We start from the raw sequence: 13,258 nt of genomic DNA, 5'->3' as shown, positions 1-13,258 counted from the left end.
AGAGCTGAGGGGCTGCGGGAGAGGCAGGAGAACACAGCCCTGCCCTGTGCTTCCCAGGCAGGGACAGCCCTGGGATGCCCCAGGGGATGGAGCACAGCCCTGCGGGGTGTCTGCCTGGCCCCTATTCCTTCATGTCCATGGGCATGGCCCAGGGGATGGGATGGGATGGGATGGGATGGGATGGGATGGGATGGGATGGGATGGGATGGGATGGGATGGGATGGGATGGGATGGGATGGGATGGGATGGGATGGCGCAGTGCCCAGCTGGCTGCAGGCACCAACTCTGTGGCCCAGCTCTACCACTCACCACCACTCAACGGCTCCAGCTCTTCAGTCTCCTGTGCGGGGGCAGGTCCAGGACCTTCTTCCTCTTCTTCCCCCCAGGCCAGCTTGGGCCCTCTTGTGGCTCTCTGCTCCATGTCTTGCAGGAGAGATGCCGTGGAAAAGCTCTGAGTCAGCAAGTCCTACAGTCGTGCCTGGAAGGCACCTTCGAGAGAGAAGCCTCGGGAAGGCTACAGGACAGCAAGTCCTGCACTCTGGTCTCGAGGGCTCCTGCCACAAGGACAGGAGACTCCTGTCAAGGATTGTGGTGTGGCCTCAAGGGCACTGGCAGCAAGGATTGGAGATGCCTCTAGGGCACCAAGTCCCACGCTCTGCCCTCAAGGGCACCTGCAGAAGAGGAGCCTCGGGAAGGCCACAGGTCAGCAAGTCCTGTGGTCTGGCCTCGAGGTCAGCTGCAGGAACAATGCCTCGGAAAGGCTCTGGGTCAGACACGATCGAAGGCGCTGTGCGGGGGCTCCTCACGGCACCGCTCTGTGCTGTCCTGTCCCGTTGCCTGCTCCGAGCACTGTGGCCTGCTCTTGTCACCGCCAGCTCCTATGTCACCACGTGTCACAAAGAGCCCTTGGACACCCCTTCTGTGCCATGGTTACCATGCTGCACCGTGTCACAAAGGGCCCCTGCACACACTGCCCCCTGCCATGGGGCTGCCCCCAGCTGAACCAAAGTGGCCCAGGCTGGAAGGAATCTCTCACCCCAAGTGTTTAAGGCAGCCCGACAGGGTCTTTAGGGACAGCTCAGACCATCAGCAAACGCTGCCCTGCTCTCTGGGCTCAGGGCGGCAGAAGGAGACCCCAGGGCTGCCGAGGCAGCCGCTCTGGGAAGGGCACGGGGCCTTCCACAGAAGCTGGCACAGCCTCCTTGGGACACGTCCCAGCGGGTGGCCATCCTAAACCTGTGGGTGTGACATGGACAGGGAACGTGTGGGCCAGGGCACGAATGCTGCTCTAACCCCTGGGCCTGGGGAGCACTGACATCAGCAGGTGTGGCAGAGTCCCTGCCCAAGCAGACCTGCCACCCCCCGAGCCCTGGCAGCGCTGGTGCCCATCTCCTGTCCCAGAGACCTGTGCCCCCGGGGGGCTTCTGTGCCAGAGGGAGCCAAAGCCCACGTGCATTGGGGGCTGTGCTCCTTCCTGCAGGGGCTGTTGGCAGGAGCACCTGGAGCAACTGCTGGCAACACTTGGTCTCGGTCAGAAGCTCTCACTCCATGCTGAAATTATTTTCTATTGAAGTAATTTCCTTTAGCACAGAAACACCTTAGTGGTGAAGGCACAGAAGAATCTGGCGTTTAAGACTCCTCACTTCAGGAAAGCTTTACTTCCCATTGCTCAACTCAAGGAGTTCCAAAAAGTTGCAAACTTCCCAAATTCATTGGGATGGCCTGAGAAGGTGAAGAGTTGGAATTTTGCTTCCCATCTCAAAGCAGCAACTCATTTGCCCTAATGTGACCCACTGAGAGTCACTTTACAGAACATAACACTACACAGAGGCAAAAAAAAAGGCCATTCTTTGGTTTGCAAATGGTTTTCTATGAAGAGATGATAATATCCTAATTCTCTTAAGGAATAAAAGCTGTCCAGAAATGAAAGTCCACTCAGTGTTGCAAAAGTAGCCCAAACAAATGAGTAGATGGCAAAAGGGCTAATCCTCCCCCTGGTACAGATATCTAAGTGGCCAGTAAAGTACAGCTCTCCCTTCTTGTTCCCTGCAGGAGAATCAGGACCATGAACAGGAAGAGTCACAGATATTCTTTCTGCCCTCTGTAAGCAAAGCTATGCCAAACCACAGATGCTGCCTTCAAACTGACTCAAATTCCAGCCTAGACCTCTCACCTTCCAGACAACTCCTTCCCCAACACTCCACCAACACCAACCCTCCCAAACTCCCACCCAGAAGCTCTCAACACCCCACCAGGACCCCCAGCTGTCCCCGTCCCTCCGCAGAGCTTTCCCACCCTCCAGCACACGCCCTGGTTCACTGCACATGCCCTGGGATGGCACTCAGGGGGATCTGCTCCAAGGCCTTCCCCGGTGGCAAGCTCAGGCTGCCAGGCATGGGGTTCCTGCATCACCCTTCCCACCGAGCCTTCCTGCGCACGGCTGTTCCATTTGCACCTTTGTGCCCAGCTCGGACTTCTCCACTCAACCAGGGCTGCTGGGAAAGGATCCAGAGCAGCCTGACAAGCTCTTTTCTCCAGCTCCCTCCTAACTCTCTGGGGAGGTAGAACATCCCACAGGAAAGCAACTGGTGCCACAAGGAGCAGGCAGCCTCAGGCACCTTTGGCAATGAAACAAGGATTTGTTTGACATAAGTAAGCACAAGCAATTCACATTAGTCAACAAGTACTTAGCACAGACAGACATAAGTACTTAGCACCAGTTAGCATAAGAAAAACCTAACTTGACATGAGAGTGACTTGACAAAAAGCTTTAGACATAGTCTGCCAGAAGAACTAAGGGCAAGTATGGAATCAGCCCTGTGCAGGAAAGCCATGAGGAAGACTTTGTGCTGCTTTGGGGCATCGAGATTGCTCCTGGCCAGTGCCTGGACATCAGCTTCAAGTCTAGGAATCTGACACAATGTATTTCTAACCCCCTGCCTATCGAATCACCTCAGCAGTGTAAAGATGGATGGTACGTTTGATACAATTCCTACATACTGAAATTTCCACTGAAATTTCTAAGTGGCAGAGAAATATTTTAGTGGGGTGCAGACTCCTGCCCTCCTGCCAGGTCAGTAAAAGGGCTTTTGGCAGACAATGCATTTGTCTGCTGATTTCTCTGAATTAGGGAAAGCCCTCAGGACTGCTATATCCTGAGGGAACACCCTTGGCCTTGACCTGTAGGCACCTGCACAAGATTAAAATCAGCTGTCTCAGCTCCCAGGAGCTCTCTTGGCCAGCATCCTGACATGGATGCGGGGCTGCTGCGGGGCACTGCTGGGACCCAGCAGGACAGGACCGGCTGTCTCATGTCCACGTAGCACCCCTGACACAGACAGCGTCATCCCAAAACCCAACAAACGCTCACGTGTCAGCAGAGGGGAGCAAGGAGCACTGGGCTCCTCTCCAGGTATCTCAGCTGGGCTGGCTCCACAACACACCCCCATTTGAAGGCCTGCTGATGCCCAGCTGCCAGAAATGCCTACCTTGTTCTCTCCAAGATGCACAGGGAGAGCCAATGAGCAGGACGCCTGGAGAGGCAAACCTTCCAAGCCTTTTCTGAGGCCAGGGACACACCAAGATCAGCCAAGGCTCTCCACACTGCCTGGCCCACCCAGCCCAGCTCTGTGCTGGCCCTGGGCCACAGAAGCTTCCACCAAGTAGGAGGCAAATGCATATTGCTAAGAGTTGAAACACAGCAGACAGGGAAGATGTGAAAAGTGTGTCTGTAAAGGCCTTTTAATTCCCAGCTCTCAAAGAGAGCTCTGGGGCTCGTGGCTGGACAGAGATGCCCCTGCTCACACCTCTGTCCAAAGAGGGGGAACACACCCTGCTGCAGGTGTTTGGGTTGGTCTCTGCAGGTCCAGGTGGATGCCAAACCTGCTCCTCACAGCCTTCTCCCTTGCCCTGCCCCTCTGCCAAGTGCAACGGGCCTCAAGGACTGCAAGGAGCACAGAGAGCCAAAGTAGGACACTTGCACCTACCTCACTGGGAGCTCCCTGGGAAGCACTTTCCTTGAGAAGCAAGCCCCTTTCCTCCAAAGGCATTTCCCCAAATGTGTAGCTTTTCTGGGGAACACCAAAACACTCTTAAGAAAAGCTGGCAAGGCTGAATGACTTCAGGTCCTTTCAGGACAGGCACTCCAGCTCTAGCTCCTATTCCCCCAAGTGTGTTTCCAGGTGGAGGTTCAGAGGTGCAGCCCCAGGCCCCTACAAACACAAGGTGCCCGCTGCCTCTTCACCTGCCTCAACTCCTGCCTGCGCTCACGGCAGGAAAACCAGGCTGTTCCCAGCCAGAGCCCAGAGCCCTGTCCCCACAGGACGCTCTTGCCAGAACCTTCCAGAACTCTCTGCTGTGCACGCAGCGCTTTTCATGCCCGCTCCCAACAGGCTTTGGAATGCAGAGCACAACCTGGCTGGCTCTGCCACCAGCACGCTCCAAACACAGACGGAGGAAGAAGCAGCAGGGGTTGTTTTGCGGCCATGCCCAAGAGAAACTGGAAAGGTGCCCTCGCTCTGGTCTCACTTGGTTGGCTTTCTGACTGGGTCTGAGCCTGGGGCTGCCATTCCTCGGTTCTGGGGACCAGAACCACACCCGGGATCCCAGCACTGCCAGGCAGCACTCCAGGCACTGGCACGGTCATGTGTCTGAGTCTCGGGCACCATGCTGCTGCTTCATTTGCTCTTAGGCACACCCAAAGCTCTCTGTCGAGCCCAGATGGTCTCTGGTTCTGCCCTCTTCCTGATCCTGTGCAGGGATGGAGCAATGCTATGCTTTCAGGAAGCTGTTCTTGAAAAGGTTCCAGCATTCCAAGCTCCTTTGCCCTCTGTAGATGCTTGCCATGGAATGCCTCACAGCTGGGTTCAGAGCATCCTCAGCTTGGCTCTTCCAAAGTCCAGGGGCTCCAGGGTGCTCAGCAAGGTCTGTACCTCCACAGCGTCATGGAAATGGATCTTCAGCACAGGGAACTTTCCAGCCTGATCTGCCCTCATTCCTCTGTGTCTGTGCACAAAACACGGCGTGAAAGAGAATGGCAGGAGGGGCTTGTGTGTCCCAGGGCCCCAGATTAGCATCACTCCAGTTCCACAGAGATGCAGGTAAATCAAAGAAGCCAAACAGTTTATTAATGGAAGGTGAAGCAAAGGGATGAGCTGGGAGGGAAGAAAGGGGATGTGCAGGTGTGGAAGCGCTCTGCAGCCACGGGATGGAGGTTTGCTGGCCAGCACACCCTTGGTGGCTGAGGGCACACACGAGAGTGGCCGCCCCCTGATCTCTGCTGAGACCGTCTAGGGTGGCGGTAATTGCTACGGCGTGGGTGACAGCAGGAGCACGGCATGAGAAATCAGAGGCGAAGGAAACAAGGAAGGATCACTCGTCTGAGTTTCCAAGGAATGTTTATTTCTGAAAGGGGTCCAGTGCAAGTGACAAAGAAAATGGGTCTGACTAGCATTTTTAAAGAGGGGATGGTACAAGGGGTGGCTACAACTCTCACCCAATGAGGGGATCTTAGGGGAGGAACAGATCACTTAGCAACTCCAATAAGGATCATTCAGGGGAGGGAAGAAGCCTCACAAACCAATCAACCATCGAGACATAGCTAACTGACACAGAACATTTGAGACTACAAGGGGAGTGACTACGGAGACTGACAAGAGTAAGGGGTAGTACAACTGAGATTGACAAGGGCTTCTAAGGGAATGAGGGGGGAGCAGGGAGACTGACACACTGATGGGCAGACTAGTGGTGGGAAAACTTTGTGGTAAACAACTTAGGACTGAACCATTAGGGGGAACAAAATGAGGTACATGGGAGAAACCATTATAGCTGACTAACAGAGGAAATCTAACTTTTATATTAAAACTACTGTAAAACACCAACTACCATGTTAGCGTTCAGGAACACATAATCACGAGAAATGATTATATGCAGGTGCTTTTGTTGAAGAGCTCTGGGTGTCAGGGGTAAAGACCCAAATCTGACTCCGACATAGGTTCGGGATGGATATGCTTTTTTATTCTATCGTTATATAACTTTAATGTTAATTATTAGACATACATTGTTCTATAGTATACATAGATTTCAGCCAAGCATGGCCACCTTAGACTAGGAACATACAGTTTCTCAGTGTTCTTCTTATGATTATACAATAACTATTTTAACCACTAAACAATCATTTAAGCTAGCAATTATACTACTTACGCAGGTAAAAAAAAAAGGCTTAACATTTCAGAGTTTATCTTAGCATTTTCCAGGGCGCCACTATCACATGGAATCTCATGGAACCAGGTGTCCATGTTGACAGAACCAGGCCTCATGGAACACAGGAGACTATTGTTACCCAAGGGAATCCCATGGAACCAGGTGTCCATTGTGACAGAGCCAGGCCTGATGGAACGCAGGAGAAAATTGTTACCGAAGGGAATCCCATGAAACCAGGTGTCCATGGTGACAGAGCCAGGCCTCATGGAACACTTGAGAACATTGTTACCCAATGGAATCCCATGGAACCAGGTGTCCATGGCGACATAGACAGGCTAATGGAACCTAATGGAACACTGGAGAACTTTGTTACCGCATAGAATGTCATGGAACCAGGTGTCCATGGTGACAGGGCCAGGCCTCATGGAACACTGGAGAACATTGTTACCCCATGGAATCTCATGGAACCAGGTGTCTATGGGGACAGAGGCAGGCCTGATGGAACACTGGAGGACATTGTTACCCCAGGGAATCTCATGGAACCAGGTGTCCATGGTGACAGAGCCAGGCCACATGGAACACTGGAGAACATTGATACCTCATGGAATCTCATGGAATCAGGTGTCCTTGGTGACAGAGCCAGGCCTGATGGAACGCTGGAGAGCAATGTTAACCAAGGAAATCTCATGGAACCAGGTGTCCATGGTGACAGAGCCAGGCCTGATGGAACACTGGAGAACATTGTTACCCCATGGAATCTCATGGAACCAGGTGTCCATGGTGACAGAGCCAGGCCTGATTGAACACAGGAGAACATTGCTAGCCCATGGAATCTCATGGAACCAGGTGTCCATGGTGAAAGAGCCAAATTAAATGAACCTAAGGAAACACAGGAGAACATTGTTACCCCATGGAATCTCATGGAACCAGGTGTCCATGGTGTGCGATCCAGGCCGCATGGAACACTGGAGAACATTGTTACCCAACGGAATCTCATGGAACCAGGTGTCCTTCGTGACAGAGCCATGCCTCATGTAACACAGGAAAACATTGTTACCCAATGGAATCCCATGGAAACAGGTGTACATGGTGTCATCACCAGGCTAATGGAACCAAATGGAACACAGGAGAACATTGTTACTCCATGGAATCTCATGGAACCAGGCGTCCATGGTGACAGAGCCAGGCCTCATGAGACACTGGAGATTATTGTTACCCAAGGGAATTCCATGGAACCAGGTGTCCATGGTGACAGAGCCAGGACTGATGGAACACTGGAGAACATTGTTACCCAATGGAATCTCATGGAAGCACATGTCCATGGTCACAGAGCCAGGCCGCATGGAACACTGGAGAAAATTTTTACCCCATGGAATCTCATGGAACCAGGTGTCCATGGTACAGAGCCAGGCCTGATGGAACCTAATGGAACACTGGAGAACATTGTTACCCCATGGAATCCCATGGAACCAGGTGTCCATGGTGACAGAGCCAGGCCTGATGGAACACTGGAGACTATTGTTACCCAAGGGAATCCCATTTAACCAGGTGTCCATGGTGACAGAGCCAGGCTAATAGAACCTAATGGAACACAGGAGCACATTGTTAGCCCATGGAATCACATGGAACCAGGTGTCCATGGTGACAGAGCCAGGCCTGATGGAACCCAGAGAACACTGGTACCCAAGGGAATCCCATGAAAACAGGGGTCCATGGTGACAGAGCCATGGTAATTGAACCTAATGGAACACAGGCGAACATTGTTACCCCATGGAATCTCATGGAACCAGGTGTCCATTGTGAATGAGCCAGTCCTCATGGAACACAGGGGAACATTGTTAGGCCATGGAATCCCATGGAACCAGGTGTCTATGGCGACAGTGCCAGGCCACATGGAACACTGGAGAACATTGTTACTCCATGTGTTAGCGTTCAGGAACACGTAATCACGAGAAATGATTATATGCAGTCGCTTTTATTGAAGAGCTGTGGCTGTCACGGGTAAAGACCCAAATCTGACTCCGACATAGGTTCGGGATGGATATGCTTTTATATTCTATCGTTTATAACTTTCATATTAATTATTAAACTTACATTGTTCTATAGTATACATAGATTTCAGCCAAGCATGGCCACCTTAGACTAGGAACATACAGTTTCTCAGTGTTCTTCTTATGATTATACAGTAATTATTTTAAGCACTTAACAATCATTTCAGCTAGCAATTATACTACTTACACAGGTAAAACACAAGGCTTAACATTTCAGAGTTTATCTTAGCATTTTCCAGGGCACCACTATCATTATTCCCCCTTTGAAAGCATTTTCACTTCACTATAGGTGTAAATGTTTTCACTTGATACAGTCCTTTACTTCTCAATTTATGTTTGATGTTCTTCAAATCCAGGGTTGATGTAAAAGTTGTCGTGGATTCTATTATGGGCTGGAGAACTAGAAGATAGTGGATGTGGATCTCGTGTCAGTGCCTTTATTATTTTCTGGTTCCAGGACGTTTTCTTCTGTATTTCTCTCCTTAAAATGCTGTAAACTAACCAAATTGCTAAGAATGCAATTAGTAAGATTATCACACTCTCAATGATAGATTTAATCCATGAACTCACATTCCACCCTAACCCTTTAAAGATTTTTCCTAACTAGCTTGGAGTCAAATCTTTTTGCTCTTCTTGTGCCTCATGCTCTATTTGTTTCAACTGATTGATGTCATATTCTACATCTGCAGTTACATTTGGGATGTGAATGCAGCAATGATCATCTCATCCCTTTAAAAATCCACATACTCCATGCTCCTTCAGGAGTAACAAATCTAAGGCTAATCGATTTTGCAAAGTCATTTTTGTGGTGGTTTGTAATTGTACGTTTAATTCTTTAAATCTTTCTCTGGTGATTTTTGCTAGTCTATCTACTTGGCCTGTAAGTTTGTACAGCATCTCTCTATTCTGATAGTTTGCTATAGGACCGAGTAAAGACTCTAGTGCCCACCCAAGTTTCACTCCACTAGAGGGTTCTTGCCAAGTATCATCTGGATTTTTGTTGTCTAGAACTTCTCATCTTGCTCTTATCTGCAGAAGTTCATGTTTTCCATTAAATGGGGACTTTTTCCAAATTGGACATAAGGTTGGGAGACCCAAAGTAATTTCCTTTACTTTCGCATCTACAGGCAGATGTGTTGTCCAGGTACCATCGCTTGTTGCCCATACAAATTCTCCTAGACTTTTAATTGTACTCCTGGTACATCTTATAATCACTTTATAATTCATTTTGCCTTGTTTATGTTTGATCCCTCTGCAAGCACAACCAATCTGTAGGGCTATTGCCAGGGGTGGTATCTGTTTTATCTCTGCATCATCAGAAGTGCAGTCATAAGTTTTATTGCATGCCCACCAACTTACTTTGTCTGCCCACGTTCTGCTACTAGTGGCAATGTATGTTACTGCTGGATCTGTTTCACTCTCAGAAACTTCCCACTTAATACACCAAGGGGTGTTTGCCATATATTGGAATTTTTGAAGTATACTCACAGACCACGCACTATCCCAAGGCTCTATCTGATCTTTCTGATCCTCGGCCTCACACTTCCATACCAGAGTAGTTTCTGTAACATTTTCTATGATCTTTTTATAGCGTGGCAAATAGCATTGCCATTGTGTGGTGCCTCCTGACTGTCCCATAGAGGTTCCTAGTATGCCATCACTTAGAATCCAGTCTTTCTGGCTCATAGGTCTCATCCACGTTCCTACTTTCTCCCAAGTTTCCTTGACTACCTGTCTCGGTTCAAGTACCTGTTTGCATGCAATTGTTTTGTTCTTTTGTATTTCAGGTAGTTTTGATGTTATGATTCCCCAATTTACTGGATCTCCTGCTGCCTTAGGTATTGGCAGACAGGCAGTTATTCTACTGGTGTTTTGTATTTTGGCAAAATCTTTAACTAATCCAATCATTACATTCTCAGCTCGAACTGCGTTAGAAATTTTTATCACTTGTGTTTCTGCCTCTCTCTTCATTCTAGAATGAAGAGTGGTTAGTTGATCTTTTTGCATCCCACATCCTAAAGACGTTAATGACCATAACATTAGCACAATTACTAATAACATTCTCAAAGTAATTAAACACATCTTATCTGCAGTCTTGGTTCCACAGTTTACACAGTCTGTGATCCAGGATGGACTTTCTTCACTCGGGTATAGTGAATCCAGGGGTCTACACCGGCTACTTTCACTGCTGTAAAGGTGGTCAGCAGTACCTGATAGGGTCCACTCCACTTTTCTTTCAGCGGTTCTTTGTTCCAGTTTTTAATGTACACCTCGTCTCCTGGAAGTATGTTATGAGCTGGGTTCTCGAGAGTTATTGGTCTATTCCACACGAGGATGCTCCGGAGCCGAGCTAAAGTTTTCCCAAGAGACAGAACATAATTATACACTTCCTGTTTTCCTGTAACGTGTACATTAGGGTTAGGCTCAGGAGATTCATATGGTTTCCCATACAATATCTCATACGGACTGACTGACATCCCGCTCCTAGGTTTTATCCTAATCCTCAACAGTGCTATTGGCAAAGCCTGGGGCCACTGCAGCTTGGCTTCTTGGCATATTTTACTGATTTGCCTTTTTAGTGTCTGATTCATCCTCTCTACCTGTCCACTTGACTGGGGTCTCCACGGTGTGTGGAGGTCCCAAGTTATCCCCAGCAATCTACTTACTTCTTTTAATACTACAGCTATGAAATGGGGCCCCCTATCTGATGATGCCCCTAGGGGTACCCCGAACCTGGGAATAATTTCCTGTAGTAACCACTTAACTGTTTCCTTTGCTTGGTTTGTGCAACAGGGAAGGGCTTCTGGCCATCCAGAAAATGTGTCAACCCCTACTAACAGGTATTTGTATCCTCGAGTTCTTGGCAATTCTACGAAATCTACCTGCCAATAATCTCCTGGCTCTATTCCTATCCGAATCCTTCCTAGCTGTGCCTGTCGCCTAGCCACTGGGTTGTTTTTCAAGCAGATATCACATTTTGACATGACTGATTTTGCCATTGTTAACATCCGTACCGAAATTAAATTCTGCTTTAGCAATTTTACCAATGCCTCTGCACCCCAATGACATTTGTTATGTTTAATTTGTAGAACTTCTCTCATTATCAAGGGGGGTACCACTATTTGTCCTTGTGCAGTTAAATACCATCTTTCTGAGTTCTTTTGTGCATTTAGTAAACATGCCAGTCTCTCATCTTCTACTGAATATCTTGGTTTTGGAGGCAGATTAAATTGGGATATATTGAGCTTTGAAGGTATCAATGCCATTGTTGTTTGCACCTCCCGAGCAACTTGTCGGGCTGCCTAGTCTGCCTTTCGATTTCCTTCACAGATTTTGGAGTTTCCTGATTGGTGTGCTTCACAGTGTATAATTGCCACTTGCTCAGGTTTTTGTACTGCTTTTGTCAATTGCAGGACTGCATCTTGGTGTTTAATGTGTGTACCTCGAGAAGACAATAATCCCCTTTCTTTCCACAGTGCTCCGTGTACATGCACCACCCCAAAGGCATATTTTGAGTCAGTCAGTCCACCTTTTTCCCTTCACTTAATTCTAGTGCTCTGGTTAGAGCAACCAGTTCTGCCTTCTGGGCAGATGTATTTGGTGGTAATGTTTTTGCCTCCACTACTGTGCTGACTGTTGTTACCACATATCCAGCGTATCTGGTTCCGTTTTCCACGAAGCTGCTCTCATCTGTAAACAGCTCCCACTCTGGCTGCTCTAGTGGGATGTCTTTCAAGTCTTCTCTTGCTGAATAGGTGTACTCTATTACCTCTACACAGTCATGTTCCAATGGGCCTTCTTCAGTTGTGGTACCTAGGAACAAAGCTGGATTCAAAAGGTTAGTTGTTTTATATGTGACATCATCCTGCTCAGTCAGGACTACCTGGAATTTTATCATCCTGCTTGGAGATAGCCAATGGCCCCCCTTCTGTTCTAAGACAGTGGTTACCATGTGTGGCATATAGACATCTATGTGTCTTCCCATAGTAAGCTTCCTGGCTTCTTGTATCAGCATCACGGTGGCTGCGACCGCCCGCAGACATGGAGGCCACCCCGCACTTATGTTGTCAAGTTGTTTGGAAAAGTAGCCCACCGGCCTTTTCCAACTTCCCGGACGTTGGGTCAGGACTCCTAGTGCTAGGCATAGCCTTTCATGTACAAACAGCTGAAAATCTTTAGACAGATCAGGTAACCCTAATGCTGGAGCAGTCGTCAGTGCCTCTTTTAGTTTTAGGAAGGCTTCTTTCTGTGGCTTGCCCCAGGTGAATGGCTGCGTCCTCTGAGCTTCGTACAGGGGTTTCGCAATCAGTCCATAGTCCATGATCCACAAGCGACACCATCCTGCCATCCCGAGGAAGACTCGCAGCTCATGTAAGTTCTGGGGCTCTGGAATAGCACAGATAGCTTGGATACGGTTAGTACCTAGTTTTCGTTGCCCTTGTGAAATTTCACATCCCAGGTAAATCACAGTCTGTTGGGCAATTTGTGCCTTTCCTCTGGATACTTTGTAACCTCCCATTCCCAGTGAATTTAAAATCTCAATGGTTACCTTTATACAGGTTGTTTTTCTTCTGTAGCAATTAGTATATCATTAACATCTTGCAACAATAGGTATTGGTCTCTTGGTACTTGCCCATTTTCATTCTAAATCTCCAGTTCCTTTGCCGGTTGGTTTCTGAATACGGTTGGTGAGTTCCTGTCCCTTGTCGTGTCCAGGTGAGTTGGGTCTTTCTTCCGTTCCCTGGGTTTTCCACTCAAAGGCAAACTGTTTTTTACTTTCTTTGTCAAGGGGGATGCAGAAAAAGGCATCTTTTAAATCAATTACACTAAACTATTTATATATCTCTTTTTTTACGGATGTTAGCAATGTGTAGGGATTTGTTACCACTGGCTAAATGTCTTTTGTTATTTTATTTATTGCTCTCAAATCTTGCACTAATCTATATTCACTATTTGGTTCTTTTACTGGAAATATTATGTCCTAACCTATTTTACAAATTCTATGT

The sequence above is a fragment of the Haemorhous mexicanus genome, chromosome 16 (genome assembly GCF_027477595.1).
Source record: "Haemorhous mexicanus isolate bHaeMex1 chromosome 16, bHaeMex1.pri, whole genome shotgun sequence".
NCBI classification, from domain to species: Eukaryota; Metazoa; Chordata; class Aves; order Passeriformes; family Fringillidae; genus Haemorhous; species Haemorhous mexicanus.
The sequence above is the reverse complement of the archived record's forward strand: the minus strand, read 5'-3'. Positions refer to the sequence as shown.